Here is a 14,000-nt window from a genome sequence, read left to right as displayed (position 1 = left end):
TGCCAGCAAGCATCTTATTATGTAGAGAGCCCCAGGTATATATTTAGGGCATATTCTCACTTGCTCTCCCTGCCCCATTCTGTAAAGGCCTGGTTTCACTCTACCTCCATGGGAATTCTGCTTTCAGGGCACTTGTTTCAATCAAGGTAATTACCAGAGCTGTGCAGTTCTGGATGTTAAAATGCCCCATTTGTCATGGGAGCAGATTGGCTCGTACTCTGTCACGGGGAAGCTCTGAGCAGTGGTTCACCTTTGTAGCTTGTGATTTTTTCAGTGATAGGTCCAGTTTGCTAGGAAATGCACACTCGATCCCAATCTGCTGCTAAAACTGGGTCTCTCAACAAAGTCCCAGCAAAGCACTTGGTGACTTTGACTCCAAATGCTTATTAGGTATTTGGCCTGTGAAGACAACAGTCGTGGCCGATTGACAGTCCTGTGAGGTTGTCTTTGAAAAGATGGGAACTGCTTGGTCTCTCTCACTCTCTCTCTGTCTTTCCACGTGCAAATAAGGGGAGATAGAGCAAAGCTCTGCAATTTTGTATGAATGAACCCTACTTTGGCAGACTCTCTCTTGTTGTCTGCATTCATAACACACCCAGCTCTCAATCCCGTTTCTTGCTCTGGTATTTGCTGAAGAAATCTAGCATGTGTTTGCTGCCAGCTTTGCTGCAGAGAGCTGGGAATATGTTACCAGTGGCTGAATGTTAGTAGGGACAAGACTTTGGACTATTGGATTCTGTCCCTCACTCTGACCTTGGCTCAGTTCCTTGGTTTTTGCCTCCCATTACTGTTGCAGCAAACCTGTGTCACTTGGAGATGGTCACTTCTGATAAGAATGACGTTGCAGATTTCTCACTGCGCCACCCAAGTCACACCTGGGCTTCATCACAACAGCGTGGAGAGAACTACGACACTTTGGCTCATTGATGCTGACTCCATGGGTGCTCCAGGGCTGCAGCACGTTCTGGAAAAAAAATGGTGGGCACTGAGCCCCCATCGGCAGCCGCCTTATCACCTCCCCCTGCCTAGCGCTTCCTGCCTGCCAGCAGGCCCTGTAAAATTAGTGCCTCGCCCTCTTCCCTGTGCCTCCTGTCCACTACACTCAGCTGTTTTGCAGTGTTCGGGAGGCTGGGCGGGGGGAAGGGGGGAGAAAAGAGCAAAGACTTGGCACGCTGCAGGGGAGAAGGAACTGGGTTGGAGGGGGTGCAGCAGGGGTGGAGCCTTGAGAAAAAAGGTGGAGTGGGGGCGGGGCCTGGAGAAAAAAAGGGTGGAATGGGGGCGGGGCCTGAGGAAAAGCCAGAGACTGAGTACCTCCCGCCTCCGGCACTTATGAAAGTCAGTGCCTATACTTGGGCCCAAAAGCCCCCTACCCCTGGACCAAAGGACGTTGGCTACTAGTGGCGTGGAATCCGTGCCGTAATGTACCCTTGTGCTGGTCTGATCCCAAAGCAACATTGGCCAGCAATACTGTGGCATGGCGAACTCGCACCCACCTACTTTCTAGCCCACAAGCAGCTCAGAGACCTTCTTCTGCCATTTATTGACAGTGGTCTTGTGTACCCCCTTGACACACTCTGCAGCCTTTGATCAACTGCCTTCAGCTCCTAGAGCAACAATGGGCAGCCTAGGCCAGTGCGTGGGCTGCATTCTTCTTCATCTCCATGGGCCACAAGATTGTTGCAACCAAGACGGTCTCCCGGTGCAGGGTAGTTTCGCCAGCCGCGCTTGCATCCCTCGAGCGTGCGGGCTGTGCCGACCGAACCGTCGCAGCGCTCTGACTGGATGGCGAGGGGGTTCTTCTCGGGCCGCTAGGGAGTGGAGTTAACGAGCTGTCCAACCCCCCAGTCCACCCCAGTTTATCAAGTGGGAGCAGTGCCTATAGCCAGCTGCACCCCAGGTAGCAAATTGGAGTTGCAGCATCAGGACACTGGTTTTGTCCAGCTTTGTCCTCCCTGTTGCCTGACATGCAGATTTTTCTCCCCCTCCTCCCTCTCCGTGCTTTCCCTAACCAGACCTGGAGGAGCCTCTCTTGGTCACTAGGGTGACCCTCTAGGTCATCCTTGTGGTGCCCACTCATTTTTCACCCACAAAAATTGCACTTGGCAGGGGGAGGACACCCCCTCAAAGCCCCATTTCACCTTCCCCAAGCCATGGGCACGTTGAAGGGTTGAGCTCCCTATTCTCCCCTGTTGTGTTTGGTGGAGGATCGAGGGCACTAACCTCACCTGATTGATTGCTCAGGGCCTCAGGCGTCATGTCTCGGCTCTTCTCTGTGGTGCTGTGATGAGGGGACCTCCATGGGTTGTCTCTCTCCACCCTCCCGGCTTCCTTAATTCCTAGCCCCTTTCCCCTCAATTTCTTGTGGGACTCTCTTTTCTTCCTCTTGCACCCTAATTAGGCTCTGATGTATAGGGGGTTCTAAATCTGGCCCCAGTGGTTTGGTTTTGTCCTTCCCTTTGGGCTCACTCTATTCTTACAGTCACCCCTTCTGCCCAGCAAGCAGACTATCATCACCCACTCCCTCCAGATCAGGAAACAAGCAGACACTACGTCATAAGAAGAGAAGAAGACCAGCTTGGCTTAACAAGGAGATCTTGCATGATCTCAAAATAAAAAAGGAGTCTCATAAAAAATGGAAATTAGGACAAATAACAAAGGATGAATATAGGCAAGCAACACGGGAATGCAGGGGCAAGATTAGAAAGGCAAAGGCACAAAATGAGATCAAATTAGCTACAGGCATAAAGGGAAACAAGAAGACCTTTTATAAATACATTAAAAGCAAGAGGAAGACCAAGGACAGGGTAGGCCCACTGCTTAGTGAGGAGGGAGAAGCAGTAACAGGAAACTTGGAAATGGCGGAGATGCTCAATGACTTCTTTGTTTCGGTCTTCACCGAGAAGTCTGGAGGTGTGCCTAACGTAGTGAATACAAGCAGAGAGAGGGTAAGTTTAGAAGATAGGATACACAAAGAACAAGTTAAAAATCACTTAGGAAAGTTAGATGTCAGCAAGTCACCAGGTCCTGATGAAATGCATCCCAGGATACTCAAGGAGCTGATAGAGGAGGTATCTGAGCCTTTAGCTATGATCTTTGAAAAATCATGGCAGACAGGGGAGATTCCAGAAGACTGGAAAAGGGCAAATATTGTGCCCATCTATAAAAAGGGGAATAAGAACAACCCAGGAAACTATAGACCGGTCAGTTTAACGTCTGTCCCAGGGAAGATAATGGAGCAGGTAATTAAGGAAATCATATGCAAACACTTGGAAGGTAATAAAGTGATAGGGAATAGCCAGCATGGGTTTGTGAAGAACAAGTCATGCCAAACTAATCTGATAACTTTCTTTGATAAGATAACGAGCCTTGTGGATAAGGGAGAAGCGGTGGATGTCATATACCTAGACTTTAGTAAGGCATTTGATACGGTCTCGCATGATATTCTTATTGATAAACTAGGCAAATATAACTTAGATAGGGCCACGATAAGGTGGGTGCATAATTGGCTGGATAACCGTAGTCAGAGAGTGGTTGTTAACGGTTCTAAATCCTGCTGGAAAGGGATAACAAGTGGAGTTCCTCAAGGGTCTGTTTTGGGACCCATACTGTTCAATATCTTCATCAATGATGCAGATATTGGGATAGAGAGTACGCTTATTAAGTTTGCAGATGATACCAAACTGGGTGGGGTTGCGACTTCTTTGGAGGATAGGGACATAATTCAGAATGACCTTAGCAAGTTAGAGAAATGGTCGGAGGTAAACAGGATGAGGTTTAATAGAGAGAAATGCAAAGTGCTCCACTTAGGAAGGAACAATCAGTTCCATACATACAAGATGGGAAGCGACTGTCTAGGAAGGAGCATGGCAGAAAGGGATCTAGGGGTCATAGTGGACCACAAGTTGAATATGAGTCAACAGTGTGATGCTGTTGCAAAAAAAGCAAATATGATTCTAGGTTGTATTAACAGGTGTGTTGTAAGCAAAACTCGTGAAGTCATTCTGCCGCTCTACTCTGCACTAGTTAGGCCTCAGCTGGAGTACTGTGTCCAGTTCTGGGCGCCACATTTCAAGAAAGATGTGGAGAAATTGGAAAGGGTACAGAGAAGAGCGACAAGAATGATTAAAGGTTTAGAGAACATGACCTATGAAGCCAGGCTTCATGAACTGGGCTTGTTTAGTTTGGAAAAAAGAAGATTAAGGGGGGACATGATAGCGGCTTTCAAATATCTAAAAGGGTGTCACAAGGAGGAAGGAGAAAATTTGTTCCTCTTGGTTTCTGAGGACAGGACAAGGAGTAATGGGCTTAAAGTGCAGCAGGGGAGGTTTAGATTGGACATTAGGAAAAAATTCCTAACTGTCAGGGTGGTCAAATATTGGAATAAATTGCCAAGGGAGGTGGTGGAATCTCCCTCTCTGGAGATATTTAAGAACAGGTTAGATAGACATCTGTCAGGGATGGTGTAGACGGAGCTTGATCCTGCCTTGAGGGCAGGGGGCTGGACTCGATGACCTCTCGAGGTCCCTTCCAGTCCTATGATTCTATGATTCTATGAAGAATGGACACACTGAGTCGGACCAAAGGTCCAGCTAGCCCTGTATCCTGTCTTCCAACAGTGGCCAATGCCAGGTGTCCCCACAGGGAGTAAACGGAACAGTTAACCATCAAGTGATCCTTCCCCTGTCACCCATTCCCAGCTCATGACAAACAGAGGCTAGGGACAACCATTCCTACCCATCCTGGCTAATAGCCATTGAAGGACCTAACCTTTTTTGAACCCTGTTAAAGTCCTGGCCTTCACAACATCCTCTGGCAAGGAGTTCCACAGGTTGACTGTGCATTGCATGAAGAAGTACTTCCTTTGGTTTGTTTTAAACCTGGTGCCTATTAATTTAATTTGGTGACCCCTAGTTCTTATGTTATGTCTACCAGGGCCCTTTAATGTTTCCTCCTCCTCATTGGAATGGTGGGGCAATTCCTTTCCTCTGTCCTTCCCTCCACTCCTGACCAAGCCTGGAAATGGAGCAATACCACATTCTATATAGGGGGAAATGTTTTTCATTTGCTCCTGATGCCTTCACTGGAAACCTGTCCTCTGAAATCCCCCTTCTTCCTCACCATGCCTTCCCCAAACTTCCTCTTGAGTTCTAGTCCTCTACAGGGTCGGCCCTCTTTTCTGGAGAGGCCCACCTCCACGAACTCCTGAGTCAGTTCTACCGCTGTATCCATCGTGATGGGGAGATGCTCTCTAACCCACACCCATATCTCAAAGAGGCCCTGAAAGAACTGTTCCAACATCAGAGTGTGTATTTTAATTCTTGCCCGTATAGGGGCTTTGGGAGTTTTCACCAATGTACACGTACAAAATGCCTCAAAGTCTCTTAATGAAAAGTGTCAACAAAGAGCAAAGCGCATACCCAGAAGGAATTCCTGCTTTATGAAATGAACATTCTACTTACAGGTTAGAATGCACCTAAGTGTTTTTTTGTGTAGCCAGCCTCACTTGGGATTAGAACCTGCAAACCTTCAGCACTAAAAAAAATGAGACTTTACTGCATCAACAATAGGACTTGTTTCCTGTAATGGAAGCACTAATCGAGTCATTACCGTCTGAAAGCAGCTACTTAAGGAGGTGGTGTAGTACCTGCCGAAGAATGGTTTACATTTGAAAACACAAAAGTCTGGCTGGGTTTCCACTTCAGAAAAGGGAACCCTAAGAATTCATATGACAAAGAGGTGAGGGGATGGAAGAAGTTTCACTAGCAATGCAAGGCTGTTTTCAGGTGTATTAGAAGAGATTGCACAAAATCTGTTAGGGAAAAAGCAGCATCCCTCAGCCTTGGTAATCCATGGTATGATGTGCCCAGATACGTATTTTTGTTTGTTTTGTTTCGAATGATAAAGTCAGAAGATTGCCTGGGTGAACAAAGCAATATTTTTCTTTGTGATGGAGTTTGTAATTATGGTTCAACGGCAGATCTCAGAGTGGGATTTCAGCTTAATTAGTGCAGCTGGCAGTGGTCATGTTTCCCTTGTCTTCCCTAATAATTGAGCACAGAGAAACAGATGCATCAGAAAGTCTTTCATAGTCCCTTCATTCTTCCCCATTGCACAACTGTTCATAGGAATCAGGGACTACGAGAGCATTTACTAATAACTCAGGGCTAATGTGTGCAAAAGCCAAACTTTCCTTTTCACCCCACCAGAGGCTCTTCTTAGGCATCAGTTCAGTCCTTAAAATGACTAAGTATGTACCTATCTCATAGAACTGGAAGGGACCTCGAGAGGTCATCGAGTCCAGTCCCCTGCCCTCATGGCAGGACCAAGTACCATTCCTGACAGAGTTGCCCCAGATCCCTAAAGAGTTGTGTATCTTCCATTCTAGTAGGGACCAGACTATCTAGCCTCTCTCATGCTGTCACCTCTCCAATTTCCAGTCACAATTCATCTGGCTTTCGAAAGTCCTTTATGTACCATTTGCCAACTTCTGTTCAATATGGGTATGTCTAGACTACAGGGTTTTGTCGACAGATGTTTTGTCGACAGATACTGTCGACAAAGCTTCTGTCGACAAAGAGCGTCTAGACTACATCCAGTTCCGTCGACAAAGCAAGCCGCTTTGTCGACATCACAGTGTGGACGCAAAGGACAGTGTAGATGCAATAATGCCTTCTATCGACAGAACTCTGTCGACAAAAGGCGTTATTCCTCGTAGAATGAGGTTTACATATGTCGACAAAACTGCTGAGTTTTGTTGACGTTATGTCGACATAACTCAAAGGCAGTGTGGACGCAGGTATAGTTTTGTCAACAAAATCCTGTAGTCTAGACACACCCTATGAGATAGAAGAAAGTTGCAGAGAGGTGGCTGTGATAGTCTGTTTCAGCAAAAACAATGTGGAGTCCTGTGGTGCCTGAAGGAATAACAAATGTATTTGGCCACAAGCTTTCTTGGACTGAAGCCCATTTCATCAGAGACTGCACTGACAGACCAGTGACTCATCCCGAACACTGTAGCTTTGCCTGATCACTAGAGCTCTCAACCTCTGACTCCAAAGGCGGGCACCTTATCCACTGTGCCACTGGAGAAGCACCCAGTCTTCTTACATTCTGGCCCCTCTTATCTGTCCTATGTCCCAAGGTTGCCAGATCCATGTAGGTTGAGGGCGGGACACACCCATCGCCATTGTCACTGTCTGGACCCTCCTTCCCGCACACGCACACACTGCTGGGAGGGAATAGACAGAAAACATGGGACAATTTGCTCATTTTTACACAAAAAGTAGGGATACCTGCAGGAGGGCTTATATACAGGACCAGTTCAGTTAGGGTATGTCTACACTACAAAGTTAATTCAAACTAACAGCCATTAGTTTGAATTATCTGTAATAGCAGCTATACATACAAACTGCTATTTTGAATTTACTTCAAAATAGCGGAGCGCTTAATTCGAACTTGGCAAACCTCATTCTACGAGGAGTAACACCAAGTTCGAATTAAGTAGTTTGAATTAAGGGCTGTGTAGCCACTTAATTCGAACTAGCTGGAGGCTAGCCCTTCCCAGGTTCCCCTGGTGGCCACTCTGGGCCAAACCAGGAAAACTCTTCTGCCCCCCTCCTAGCTCCGGAGCCCCTTAAAGGGGCACATACTGGCCACAGTGCCTGTGCCACTTGCCAGCCTGCCAGCACCCAGCCAACAGACCCTACACCAGGCACAGCATGAGCTAGCCACCCACTGCCACCCAGCCATCCACCTCTTCCCAGGACCAGGCTGGCGGCTCCCAGGAGCCTGCCAAGGGCCGAAAAAGACGGGAGAGCCTGCAAGACCCCGAACTCTGAGCTTTCCCTTCCCTTTCTCCCCTTGCCTCCCCCTTCCAGCTCTCTCCTCCCAGGTTTCCTTCTCCCCTCTCCCACCCTCATTCCTCCCTCCTCCCACCTCAGTTCTGTGAAATAAAAGAGATCTTTGTTGGCAAAACAGGTGTTTTTATTGTACATTAAGAAGGGGGGTTAGGGAGGGGAAAGGGGAAGGAGGCGAGGGTGGAAGAAGGCCCCAGTGGGGCATGCCAGGGAAAGTTCAGTCCTCCACCTGGAAGCTCTCCCGCATGGCTTGCCGGATCTGGACAGCCCCCCGCTGGGCCTCCTGGACGGTGTTGGTGCGGGGGCTGCGTGTACTGGCCAGCCAAGTGTTCCACCTCAGCCATCCAGGCTGGCAGGAAAGCCTCTCCTTCCTCTTGCATAAATTGTGCAGCACACAACATGCTGCCACCACGGGAGGGATATTGTGCTCGGCGAGGTCAAGGCGGGTGAGGAGGCATCTGAAGCGGGCTTTCAGGCATCCAAAGACCCCCTCCACCACAATGTGGGCCCTGGTGAACCTGGCATTGAAGGCCTGCTGGGAGGGGTTGAGGTCCCCCGTGTACGGCTTCATCAGCCAGGGCTGTAGGGGGTAGGCCACATTCCCCACCAGGCAGACGGGCATGTCCACGTCCCCGACCCTGATGTGGCGGCCGGGGAAGAAGGTCCCGGCCTGCAGCCTCTGGCACACGGAGGAGTTCCGGTACACCCGTACGTCGTGTGCCTTGCCGGACCAGCCCACATTAATGTCCGTGAACTGGCCCCGGTGGTCAGACACAGCCTGCAGGATCACTGAGAAGTACCCCTTTCTGTTGAGATACACGGAGGCCTGGTGTTCTGGGGTACGGATGGGGATGTGCGTCCGATTGATCGCCCCCTCCCGCAGTTGGGGAAGCCCAGAGCACCGAACCCCTAGATGACCGCATCCAGGTCGGAGAGACGGACGATCCTGAGGAGCAGCACCCGCTTGATGGCCTTGACCACCTGCAGAGAGAGACAGAAAACCAAGAATCACTGGGGTGCCTGGGTGGCTGGGAGTGTTCGTTCTCTGGCACTGCCCCATGCCCCACTCCCAGAAGCAACCCCCACTGCAATCCTGGCCACCGCGGGCAATGTGTAGTACAGCTGGGACAGACCAAACCCTCCCGTGCAGGGCACTTTCACCTCTGACCCACCATTTTCCCTGGAGCTGCTCATCCCTTCCTTGCAGCCCCTTTCCCCAGCCAGCCCAGTGGCCAGCGAGTGCCGTACCTGCATAAGCACTGCTCTGACGGTGGATTTCCCCGCGCCAAACTGGTTCCCAACGGATCGGTAGCTGTTCAGCATGGAAAGTTTCCACAGGGCGATGGCCACCCGCTTGTGGAGGGGAATGGCGAGCCTCATGTGAGTGTCCCATCAGCACAGAGCAGGGGCAAGCCACTTGCAGAGCTCCAGGAAGGTGTCCTTCTTTATCCTGAAGTTCTGGGTCCACTGTTGGTCTCCCCAGTGCTCCAGGATGATGCAGTCCCACCAGTCACTGCTGGTGTCTAGACTCCAGATGCGGCGGGGCACGCTGGCATCCGGGTGCTGCTGCGACTCCTCCATGGCCCCCAGGAAGGCCAGGCAAGGGGCAGGGGGCTGATGTGCACCAGATGGTGCCAGGAAGCCTCCAGCCATTGGTGCCAGGCTTGCAGTAACAAGTCCAAAAACTGCACCAGAATGCCCAGGGCCAGCTCGGGCTCCATGGTGCCAACTGCAGCAGTGTCCCCAATGAGAACGACCGACACAGGGAGGCAGAGAGGAAAACACTTTGCTGTCCCTCGGTGAGGTAGGCAAGCAAGCGAAAAAGCTGAGAACCGGCTGTCCAGGGTGGGTCCCTTTAAGCACGAGCCTCAGACAACAGCCACACAAAGCAACTACTGACCTGATGCTCTGCTGGAACTGGTTTCAGCTGGCCTTAAATTCAACCCAGCGTCCAATCAGTGTGGACGCGCTAATTCGAATTAGCAAAACACCATTTTGAATTAGTTTTTGGGTCTAGATGCATTATTTCGAATTAGCTTATTTAGAATTAACTAATTCGAAATAAGTTAGTTCCAATTAGTGCTATAGTGTAGACATACCCTTAAGGTAGATGAGGCTCATTCCTGGCACGTCTACTCTGGGGAGCTATTTCGAAATAACTCCCTGTGGCGGGGTCCTCCCCGCCCCATTCCCTTCTCCCCGAGATTAAAGCAGTGGCAACAGGCCCGGAGGCCTAGTCTAGTAGCCACAACAGGCCCTGAGGCATAGTCCACAGTCACAGCAGGCCCTGAGGCCTTATCCAGCCTCCGCAACAGGCCCTGAGGCCTAGTCTGCAGTCACAGCAGGCCCAGAGGCCTAGTCCACGCCCTGAGGGGATGGGGTAGGGGGGTTCGGGCCCTCCCTCTCCACCGGACCCCAACCCAGGGCCCTAATGGTGGTGGGTGGTTCCCACCACTGGCTCAGCGGGGGGGGGGGGGGTCCTTCCCGCAACGCGCTGAGTCCACTGGGGGGGTTTCCCTGCCCCTTGCCCTGGGTTGCTTCCTACCCCAGCCTTGTGGCCGACGGAGGTCCCACCTGACGATGCTGGGCTGGCGGCGGTGGCAACATCAGCCGGTCCCGTCTCTGGAGTAGCAGCGCAGGAGGTGTCCACTGCAGCGGGGCGGGTGGCCCCCCGGAGTCGGCGTTGGGGGTGTGCTCGCCCCGGGGATGGTAGCAGCAATAGCGGCGGTCCCTCCGGCTCTGAATCAGGCGGCACGTCCGGCGGCGGCCCTGCGGCTTGGGCCAGAGCTCCTTCCTCCCCGGCGGCCTGCCCCAACTGAGCAGCCCGGCAGCCTTTTATAGTGAGGCTGCACTTCGAGCATGCCCAGTAGGGCTGTGGGGGAGGGGCGTGCTCTACCCAATAAACGGGCTCCACTCCCTCCTGCTCAGTGCGGGGCAGGTTAGCCCCGTCACACTCCCCTTATTTCAAAACAACAAGGTGAGTGTCCACACTACCAAGCCTGTTATTTTGAAACAATGGGCTTGTTATTTCGAAAAAATAATTCCTGTGTGTAAAGAGGAATAAGCTTATTTTGAAATAGTTATTTTGGGAGTTGTCATTTTGAAATAACCTGGTAGTGCAGACAGATCCTCCCAGTAGTTGATGGGGAGGTGCCAAGAGAGGGAAAATTGCCTTTGCAGTGAGATAAACCATTCTAAACCCATATTCAGTCCTAATTTGATCATGTTACATTTGCAAATGAATTGCAGTCTCTTTGTAGTCTGGTTTTGAATTTTTTTATATTTTATATATTTTTTTTTGTAGAGGAGGGCTACTTTTAAATCTGTTACTGAGTGTCCAGGGAGGCCAAAGTGTTCTCAGAGTCTATGTCTACACTACAGGGTTTTTGCGCAAAAACCCGCGGAGCGTCCACACCTCAAGTGTGTTTTTGCACAAGAAACTTTACAGTAAAACTGCAGAACAGGGTGCTTTTTGTGGTGCAGGTATATCTCTTTCTATGAGGAATAACTCCTTTTTGCACAAGAGTTCCTGCACAAAAAGATGTGTGTGGATGCTCCACAGGGGTTTCTTGCACAAAAAGAGCCTGTCAAAAGAAATACAGATGCTCTGATGGCCATTCTGTGAGTGGCAATCAGAACTTTTTTGTGCAAAAGCATCCATGCAGTCTGGACACTCTCTTGCACAAAAGAGATGCTTTTGCGATGTGCTTTTGAGGTGTGCACACACTTTTGTGTAAGAAGTGTTTGCAGAAGATCTCTGCCGCAAAAAGTTTCTTGCACAAAAATCCTGCCGTGTAGATAAAGCCCGACTGTTTTTGTATGTTATCTTTCTTGATGTCTGTTTTGTGTCTATTTATCCTTTGGTGCAGAGACTGTCCAATTTGGCCAATATACATGACAGAGGGAAATTGCTGGCACATAACTGTATATATCATATTAGTGGATGTGCAGCTGTATGAGCTGCTGATGGTGCGGCGGATGTGGCTAGGTCCTGTGATTGTGTCACTTGTAAAGATATGTGGACTGACATTGTTATGGCTGACCTAGAACAATGCTTCTCTCGGCTCTTGGCCCTTAGCACCTCTCCTCTAGAGATGCTACATTGATGACGTCTTCATCATATGGACACGCAGGAAGGAGGCCCTTGAAGAATTCCACTGGGATTTCAACAATTTCCACTGCACCATCAACCACAGTCTGGACCAGTCCTTGGGGATGGAGTTTGAAAGAAATTGGTAAGGTCACAGAGGATCCATCAATATTTCCGGGAAGGAATTGTCGACTTACTATTAGGGTTGGCCAAACTGGTTTGGATGATGCCACCTTTATGGCTGTAAAGTGCAATTTTATTAAATGTAAGTTGTTTTTTTTTTAAATTGAACATAGACTAGGACTTCATGGCAAATTGTGTTTGGAGCAGTTCATTCCACGGCTCTTGGCTTGTAACCTTTACCTTGGGCAAGACACTCACTAGCACATTGTGGATGCTAGTGCCATACAAACTAATAATCATCTGGTGTTATCTTGAGCTCCAATCCCTGCAGAGAGGTCATGCCTGCACCTCACGTACTATCTGCTCATTATGGATAATATATGGATCCCTAAAGAATCTGAGTTCTTCCTCTGCAGTCACGGACAACTACCTTGCCTACTCTTTTTGCTTTATTATGTTTTTTTTAATCTCTTCTCTAGGATACAACCATTTGTTACTCTTTTAGTATCCTGCATCAATTCGGTCTCACATCCAATTACCATCTTAGCCCGGAAATGGGCAAGAGAACTTCAACAATTCTCATTCTAAGATATCAGCAATTCTCCCATAACTAAGGCCCTACATCCAACCAAGCTCTTACACTCATATGTATCTTTAAACATGCAAGCAACCCCATTGGATCAAGACCTAAATTATTAGGATAAGGCTTCCCGGAGGTAGATATGTATTATCATGCTTCGTCCAGAAACATGAACTAATAGGAAAGAAGTTGGAAAATCTGTTTGCCTGAGATTTCCAACTGAAGATTAAAGACCCAAGTTTTCAGGTGGGCATCAAAACTTTTTGTGGTTCTCTAACCTCATCCTGAAGACTTCTTTCTTTTTGGGCCTGATTGAAGGCTTAATCCAAAGTCCATTGATATCGAGTCTTCACGGGGCATTGGATCGTGAAAAATAACATTGCTCTGAGGATATTTGCATTGGTTTTCTAATTTTATTTTATTTCTTTTTTGTATCAGGAATTCCCATTTCATCAGTAACTGGAAAGAAGTCTCCAAGTTCTCCCAAATCCTTCTTGGTTCGTTGGTGGAAATAACCACTCATGTCCCATAATACACCACACTGTGCTTAGTTTGACTTTGAAAACAATAGACTTTGTGATTGTGCCGTAGAGATATGCATAAAGTCTCAGATGCCTCCCAGCCTGGCTCACTACCCAATTGCAACCTCTTGAAAATGGACTTGTTTGTTCTTTTTATTGCAGACGTCTCTTTCAAACATGTAAAAGGATGTCATGAAAAACCCCATTGCGTTCTTGCAGGCCAGATGGCTAAAGGGGCATTACTACTCTGTCCCCATAAAGCTGTCTGCTTCTCCGCAAGCATTAACAAGGCAATATATTTTTAAAGAGCCATTAAATACTTGAGATTTAGGTAGCAGTCGGTATTGCTGTTGTGGGCTTGAAGATGCTTTTAAAGTCCTTCACTTTGTCCTTAAAAACTCTGCTGAAATTAGGTTGCCTCAGGAGACAAATAAAAATAAAAATATCCCTCTCAAACCAAAATTCAGTGTGGGCTCCTGAGGTGTGCGTTAGCTCCAAATGTTATCTTGTCAGTTGTGAAATGCCATTTAACTTCCTGCGTGAGATGCAGTTTCAGACTTGTATGGGCACAATAATGAATCTCTTCTCTCTGCAGTTGCTAGCCTGCTCCCTTTATAGGTGCCTTTTCCTGTCACAGTCCAAATGCCTCAGCAGAATTAAGTACCGTAGGCCCACATAGCCCAATTAATGAAGCACAGGAAGAAAACAGAGATTAATGGATTCCAAGTCCAGAAGGGACCACTGTGATTGGCTAGGCTGGTCCCCTGTGTAATACAGACCATAGACTTCCTCTACAATAATTCCCAGAGGAGATCTTTTATAAAACCAAC

The sequence above is a fragment of the Pelodiscus sinensis genome, chromosome 2 (genome assembly GCF_049634645.1).
Source record: "Pelodiscus sinensis isolate JC-2024 chromosome 2, ASM4963464v1, whole genome shotgun sequence".
Lineage (NCBI taxonomy): Eukaryota > Metazoa > Chordata > Testudines > Trionychidae > Pelodiscus > Pelodiscus sinensis.
This window is presented reverse-complemented; position numbering follows the sequence as displayed.